The following is an 8,503-nucleotide window of genomic DNA, read 5'->3' as shown; positions in this document are numbered from 1 at the left end:
TACACTGTAAAAAAATCTGTAAAACAGATAAATGTACAGTAGAAATTTGAAGGAATTTTAGTTTTTATTTTCAACAGATATTTGTACTGTATTTTTATTTTTCCCCTTCAGGGGTCTTTTGTGGGCTCTTGTGTCCCTTATATGACAATAGGCTGACAGGAAAGGGGGAAGAAGAGAGGGAAGACATGCGGCAAATGTCGGTCGGTCCGAGAATCGAATCGGCCGTGTCGATGACTCAAGGCCTCCAAATGTGGGTCGCGCTATCCCCTACGCCACCACAGCACGCCCCATTTGTACTGCATTTTCAATTTTATGCATTGCATCATGGGAACAAGAACCTTTGCGAAGCTTGAAAACAGGTCTGACTCTCGCTAACCGGAATCTGGAACATCTATCTTTTGGACTTCGGTTGGATTAAGAGTTGGAGTAATTTTTCTGGCACCTCCCTGGTAATGTAAAAGAAATCAGAACACATTCTTTTCTGTGTACAACGTTTTGAAATATTTGTTTGACTTCATGAGACTCCTGGCGAATATAAGCAAACAATCTTGCAGTCTTTTTTTGACAAAACAACAGTTATAGGCTATATTATTTTTAAAATAATATGTTTGACTGTGGATTATAAAAGTAAAACACAGTTGCTGCTGTATTCTTATTTATTTATTTATTTTACCAAACTCAAAGTACCGTCCATTTTTTCAAATCAAGTCAAACTGAATTGGGCGCGTGAAAACCAACCGTTCATGGCATCATGCCACTTATGTCGCAATCCTGCTTTTAAAAAAATGTCAAGCTGCAGTTGTCGGTCAGAAAACTTTTGTTTAAAACAAGATTAGTTTATTTTACTAAGAGAGCAAACTACAGTGTCTGTCTGTCTGTCTGTCTGTCTGTCACTTGTGTTCTGTATTTATACAGTACAGACCAAATGTTGGGACACAACTGTGTGTCCAAACTTTTGGTCTGTACTGTATATATTATTTATTTTTTTAATCACACTTAATTGTCTTTAATAAGTGTCATAAAATATAGATAATATATACATATCTCTATCTATCTATCTATCTATCTATCTATCTATATACATACATACAGACCAAATGTTTGGACACACTTTCTAATTGAATTCATTTAGAAAGTGTGTCCAAACATTTGGTCTGTATGTATATCTATATTTTTTTTAATCACACTCAATTGTCTTTAATAAGTGTCATAAAATATAGATTATATAGATATATCTATATATATATATCTATATATATATATATATATGTATATATATATATATATATATATATATATATGTATATATATAGAGAGAGATCTAGATATATCTAGATCTATATTTATCTATATATAGATCTAGATATATCTAGATCTATATATCTACATATGTAGATATGTAGATATATATCTATAGATACACAGTGCAGACCAAAAGTTTGGACACACTAATTAGAAAGTGTGTCCAAACTTTTGGTCTGTACTGTTTATATTTTTTTTATCACACTTAGTTGTCTTTAATAAGTGTCATAAAATATAGATTTTATAATATATATATATATATACATATATATATATATATGATTACAACATCATAGATATCATAAAATATCTATGATGGTGTAATTATTGTGACGCACTTTGGTCAATTAGGATTATTATAAATTCTCACATAGTGCACATGTGAGAATTTGACCACATGTGGAAAATGTGTCCCACATGTGATTTTCGTGGTATTTTTTGTAAGGGTATCTATCTATCTATCTATCTATCTATCTATTGTTTTTGTAGGAAAACTGGAGCACCCAGAGAAAACCTATTGTTAAAATGACTTACAATTTCTTAAAGTTACTAATACCCTATATGCTACGAATTGCGGTTTTAGCACTTCGAGTGCAAAGGCAACAGTATGTTAGCAATGGCTGCTCTGTTCTCTGCAGGACAATTAATTATTCAGACATCCTCAAACGCTCCAACAACGGTATCAAACTTCATAAAACCTTCAAAGGTCAGGCCTCATATGTCTGATGTAGTTAGTGGACAATCTTACAAAGATGTTATGTAAACGATAAGTGAAAGCTGCTGTTTTCAAGAGAAAAGCAAAGAGTGGTTTGAAGAGCCAGCCATCCATCCATCCATCCATCCCCCCATGAATAGACCTTGCCAGGAGCATCCCTCACCGAAGGTGTCCACCAACGGGTTTCAAGGGTTGCCGCCGCAACAGGCACCAACAATCTTGCGACCACAGCTCCGATAAGCCGCCTCAATAATGGAGGCACGGAACATGGTTCACTCAAACCCCATGTCCCCAACCTTCCCTGGAACGTGTTCAACGTTCTACTGGAGATGGGAGTTAAAGCTCCGTCTCACAGGGGATTCCGCCAGATGTTCCCCGCAGACCCTCACAACACGTTTGGGCCTGCCAAGTCTGATCGGCTTCCTCCCCCACCACCGGAGCCAACTCACCACCAGGTAGTGGTCAGTGGACAACTCCGCACCTCTCTTCACCCGAGTGTCCAAGACATATGGCCGCAGATCCAATGACAAAGTCGATCATCAAACTGCAGCCGAGGGTGTCCTGGTGCCAAGTGCACATATGGACACCCTTATGCCTGAACATGGTGTTCGTTACTGACAATCTGTGACAAGAACAGACGTTTAACAGAACACCACTCGAGTTCAGATCGGGGGAGTCGTTCTTCCCAACCACGCCCCTCCAGGTCTTGCTGTCGTTGCCCACGTGAGCGTTGAAGTCCCCAGCAGAACAAGGGAGTCCCCAGGAGAGGCACTCTCCAGTACCCCCTCCAAGGACTCCAAGAAGGGCGTGTAATCTGAACTGTTGTTTGGCCCATAAGAACAAACAACAGTCAAAACCCGTCCCCCCACCTATAGGCGGAGGGAGGCTACCCTCTTGTTCGCCGGGGTAAACCCCAACGTACAGGCGGCGGGATGAGGGGCAACAAGTATGCCCACTCCTGCCCGTTGCCTCTCACCGTGGGCAACTCCAGAGTGGAAGTATCTGGGAGACAGGTAGTAAAAGGTCCTTCCATCCATCCATCCATCCATTTTCTTCTTCTTGTTGGGTCGTTGGGGCGGCAGCCTGAGTAGGGAGGCCCAGACTTCACTCTCCTCAGCCACTTGGATCAGCTCCTCCAGGGGAATCCCATTGCATTCCTTGGTCAGGTGAGAAAAAAATTTCTTCAATTGGGCCTGGGAATGAATGGGAGTTTTACACCCGTGTATTTGAAATCATCACGGAGGTACACACAGTTGGAGTCCAGTGAGGGAGGTCTGGCAGGCATGTTATTGCTAACTCTTTGTCGACTCAGTAAAGGTCTGCAAACATTGCGGGTTTTTGCCTGATGTTTTTCAGCAGAATATACAATTTTTTCCATACAGGTCTTGGAGCTACTTTCCGCTGGTCCTTCTTCTGGCAGACTCTTCCAAACATCATGATAAATAGGCTGTTTTTGTTTCTCTATGTGGGTTATTTTACTGTTTTCACCTCCACACACTCTGTTCAATTCAATTAAGGAAAGCATGTCTTTCCTTTCAATTTCACGTAGTTCCTTTTTCTCCTGCTGTTTTTGGTGTATCTGGGAATTCCAAGAATCAGTCAGGGACTTGTTAGCTGCAGCTTTTTTCTCTTTCTGAACTTTTTCACGGTTCTGTGCTGCAGCTTCCCGTTGTTTCCTTTCTTTTAATAATCTTTCCTCCATAAAAGCCCTTTTGTTTGCTTCTTTTCTCTGTATCATTGACAGTTGGTCGTAAACTATTTTTTTATGTATTTCACGACAGCTGTCCTTGTCAGGAATGTCGCAGTCACTGTCTTGGTCTATAACTGATTCATACTGGACATCTTTTCCTGCATCAGTCACATTGTCCTGTGTCTTTACTTTCTGTAGAGGCTCCTTCTTCTGTCTGCTTTCTTCAGCTTGATAACCAGGAAGCACCCCTTGCCGTTCAAACCTGCCCATGTCACTCTTCTGTTTCTGTTTATGTTCATATGTGGCAGCCAATTTATCTGCCAGAGGGTTTTGTTTCTGACTTTTCACCCGTTGATCTATTTCCTTTAACATTTTATTACCCTTCTCCTTAGCCATACTGTTATAAAGTTGTTTTTGTAAACGGGCATCATCTGCAGCTTCTTTTTTCAAAATAGCCTCTAAGCTCTCATCCATCTTCTTTTGCTTTTCTGTGTTTGCCTCAGTCTTGTCCTGTCTAAAAAAATTCTGGTCTTTCAGTTTCTTCTCTTTTCTCATCTGAACTTCCTCAATTTGATGCAATCTATCTGACTCCATAATGGCAGCCATTTGTTTCCTTTCGATTTCAATCTTTTCCTTTTTCTTCAGTTGCTTATCTTGCATTTGAGCATCCCATGTCTCGGTCAGAGATTTTTTCGAATTCGCTTTCTTTTCTCTTTCCTGTTCTTCTCTTAACTTTTGGCCTAAATGCTGCTTAGCTCTCTCTTTGAATCGATTTTCCTCCAAAAGAGCAATGTTGGCAGCTTCTTTCTTTTTTATAGTGTCCAGGTTGTCGTAAGCGATCTTTTTACAATCCTCTAGAGATGGGACCTTTTGAGGAAGCCTCATCTCATGCTTGTTGTTGGACTGAAAGCCATCATTTTGGTCCCCAATATTTTGTTCAATCTTTTCCTGGGTGCTGAGTTTCGGCTGCTTTTCCGTCTTCTGATTCTTTTTCTCGGATTCCTCCAATCGCCGTGACCTTTCTGACTCCATCAACAAATAAGACCCTTGGTTTTTAACCTTGTCCATTGTTATCTTCTTCTGCTGTTTAAATTCAACTTGTCCATCCCATGCATTGGTCATAGACTGTTGCGTTTCAACTTTCTTTTCTCTCTCCTTTTTCTCCACCAACCTTTGGGCAAGCTCCCGCTTAACCATTTCTTTTTGTAACTTCTCCTCCTCTGAAGCGTCTTTGGCAATTTCTTTTTTCTTTATCTCCTCTAGGTTTTTATAGGCCATCTGCTTACATCGGTTTAGAAAAGTCTCATTTTCAGAAATTTTCTTCTCCCTCTGTTGATTAATATCTTCTGACAGATGGCCTACACTATCATCCTTATTTCCATAGGTCATATTCTTACAACAGTCTTGAAATCTTTCCTTTCCAAGAACTTTTTTCTCCCTTTCTTGACGTCCGTTTTCTGACCGACTGCCATCACTAATGCTCTTACATTTTTGCCTTTCCTTCACGATCTCTTCCTTTGGATTTTTAGTTACTTTTATGGCAATTTTCTGTTCGTTTTCGGATGAGAAAGACTTTTCAGACCATCTGACATGTCTGTGTTTGGGAGCTTTTTCTTTCTTTGTCTCTATTGGAGGTAACTTCATAAGTTCCCGTATTTGAGCTTCTTCCATTGCCCTGTTCTGTCTCTCTCTCAAAATTTCCACATCTCGTTCATAAACAGTTTGGTTTGTCGGTCTCAGTTTCTTTTGTTGCGCTTTCCTAATTATTGCCTCATCTTTTTCTTTTATCTCCTGTTTGAATCTGTATTCATTGTCCAGTGCAATCATTTTCTCTATGTCATACATTTCTTCCATGCCTGAAGAGAGACTCGATCTGTATCCTGAGCTTCCACTAACGTCGGAGTTTGTTGTGTCGCAATTTTCCTTTTGCTCATCTGATTTTGTCACTTTCTGTCTCTTCTGCTGTTCTTTAGGTTTGTGTCTCAGCATTCTTGCTCTCAATTTCCTTTCTGCTTCTACATCTCTGGTAAACTTTGGCAGATTTGAAATAAAGCAGTTTAAAGAAGAATCCTGTTCTTGAACTTGGTAAGGGCAGTTCAGATCTTCATTCACTTCTGTCATTGTCTTTAGCAAAGGGATAACCTTCTTCAGTAATCTACTGGAATCCATCTTCCGTTTCTTTCTTACACTGGTAAAAATTGAGTTCACTGTAAGTAAGTCTTGGTAAAGTAAGTTTGGTGCTACACCTCTGGCATCAGTTAGACAGAAGTGTAACGTTGGTTGCTATTGCTATGGTAATCAGGAAAAGCTCTGAAGTGATTCACACTTTCTAGTAAAAGAGACGTTTCAAACCATCAAAATATTTCCAAATAAATTCATTCATATTAAGACAAATGTAACTTTTTTCAACAATTTAGACTGTCTTCAGTCAATGTGACTGTAATTGATAAAGATTTAACAATGTGCAAAACACAAACACCTGGTTTCCCATTAAATCTATTCAACAGTGTTTTCCTCATCAAGAGGTTTTTGATGGGGAACCTAACTGTAGTTTCTCATGTCTTTTGTTAGCCGCTATCTAAGCTACGCCCTAAAGACGGCGTTCCCAGCGTGCCATTTCGTTCAAACTTAGCTTTGCGTGTGTGTGTAAAAACCATCTGTGTGTATGTGTGTACGAGTCTGCGAAGAGCAGAGAGATGGATGAAAACAGAATTATTTATTCCCGACGCTCTCTTCCAAGTGACCTGCACAAGTTTTGACTCTCCACTGAAGACTCCATCAACAGTCTCCTTGCTTTTTTCACGTGGTTTCGTATGTTTTTCTCGCACAAATTCAGCCTAATACAAAAAATTTATCAGAAACAACTGATGGTGAAGCAGGTGATGAGCTTGTTCAACCAAGTTCCATTGAACAAGTGGGTAGTTTAAGTATTTCCAATTTATTAGTAATGTTCTTTGACATTGTAGGAGCTATTTATCTACTTTCAGTTAAATCTTAGAATTTAGATTATCTAGTTTATTTGTATTCTTATTTGTTTATTTTCTAGTTGATTTATAATTAGAATTTTTGTTTAATTTGTTATTTAGAATAGTGTTATGTATGTGATAAAACAATACATTATTCAATGGCACTATTTTGTGTGTTGTAATGGAAGAATACTAAATGTGGTATCAGCGCATTGATCTCACTATGTTTTTGGGAAAAGTGTCTAATAAACTAAGTCACGTTATACTGAGGGTCTGTTGAGTCTATATAGTAAAGTTATGAGAAGAAACATAACAAACTGGCGACGAGATTTAAACGGATCCCCCGATGCACGTAACGACAGAGAGGGGGAAAAGCCTTGTGAAAGTGACAAAAAGACAATAAAATGAGAACAGGAAAGCCCTCCGTCTGGATGCTAATGAGGCTTGCTAACTAACGACCTACAGAGAGAAAGTGAGTAACGAACACCACACGAAAATGTCGGGAGGCGTTGGACAAATGAACGTTTTTGAAAACGGCACAGGGGACTGGACAACGTATGTGGAGCGAGTTGAACAGTACTGTCTGGCTAACAAAGTAGAGGATGAGAGGAAAGTCGCTGTGTTACTGAGCGTAATGGGAGTGAAAACTTATAACTTGCTGCGTAGCCTCATCACACCAGCCAAACCAGCAGACAAAAGTTTCAAGAAGATCACAGAGGTTCTCCAAAAACATTTCCAACCGAAGCCACTGGTCATAGCTGAACGTTTCAGATTTCATAAACGAAATCAGTTGAAAACCGAGTCCACTTCGGAGTACATCGCGGAGCTTCGGCGGCTGTCGGAGCACTGTCAGTTCGGGGAGGGGCCGTCAGATTCACTGAGAGACCGTTTCGTCTGCGGGCTGCACAATGAAAGCACACAGAAACGACTCCTCACAGAGGATAATCTGACGTTGCATCGTGCATTAGAAATTGCCATATCTATGGAAACTGCAGCAAAAGACACAGGAGAGCTTCATGGAAATTTCACGGAGCCGTGTTCTGTCAATAAAATGCGTGCGCAGCCTAATGATAAATTACAGACCTGTTACAGATGCGGCAAAAAGTCACATAACGCTGCTAATTGCTGGTTTAATGATAAAGAATCTCTTCAATGCAACAAAAAAGGACATATACAGAAAATGGGCAGATCAAAACAATGTAAGAAAAACAAAATGTGGAACAAAGACAGAAAACTGCATGAAGTAAATGAGACAGACTCATCTTCTCAGGAGCATTTGGCATGCCTTGAGCTGCATACAATACAAGACATCAAGAAATATTAAGATGCAATAGGGCTCACACCTAAAGTGCAAGGATTATGTTAAAGATGGAACTGGATACTGGGTCAGCCCTTTCACTGATCTCATATGATAACTACAGAGACAAGTTTCCAAATCTGAAACTAAAGCACACTTCAGTGAAACTAAAAACATACACTGGTGAAAGAATAAGTCTCTTGGGAAAACTAAAAGTGGAATATAAGAAAAACAAATGCGACCTTGAACTTTATGTTCTGAAAAATGGCGGCGTCCCATTATTTGGACGTGACTGGCTGAAACGCGTCCAACTCAACTGGAAAGAAATAAAGTCCATGAGACTGGTACCAGACCTGAGTGCAAGTTCAGTGGAGGAAAGACTGAAACAGATACTTGAGGAACATGTGCCGGTGTTCAAAGAAGGAATTGGCCCTGAAAAATATTAAAGCACAGATCATATTGGAAGACGACGCAAAACCCAGATTCCACAAGGCACGTCCTGTACCGTATGCTATACCAGTGGTTCTCAAACC

The sequence above is a fragment of the Gambusia affinis genome, linkage group LG02 (genome assembly GCF_019740435.1).
Source record: "Gambusia affinis linkage group LG02, SWU_Gaff_1.0, whole genome shotgun sequence".
NCBI classification, from domain to species: domain Eukaryota; kingdom Metazoa; phylum Chordata; class Actinopteri; order Cyprinodontiformes; family Poeciliidae; genus Gambusia; species Gambusia affinis.
This window is presented reverse-complemented; position numbering follows the sequence as displayed.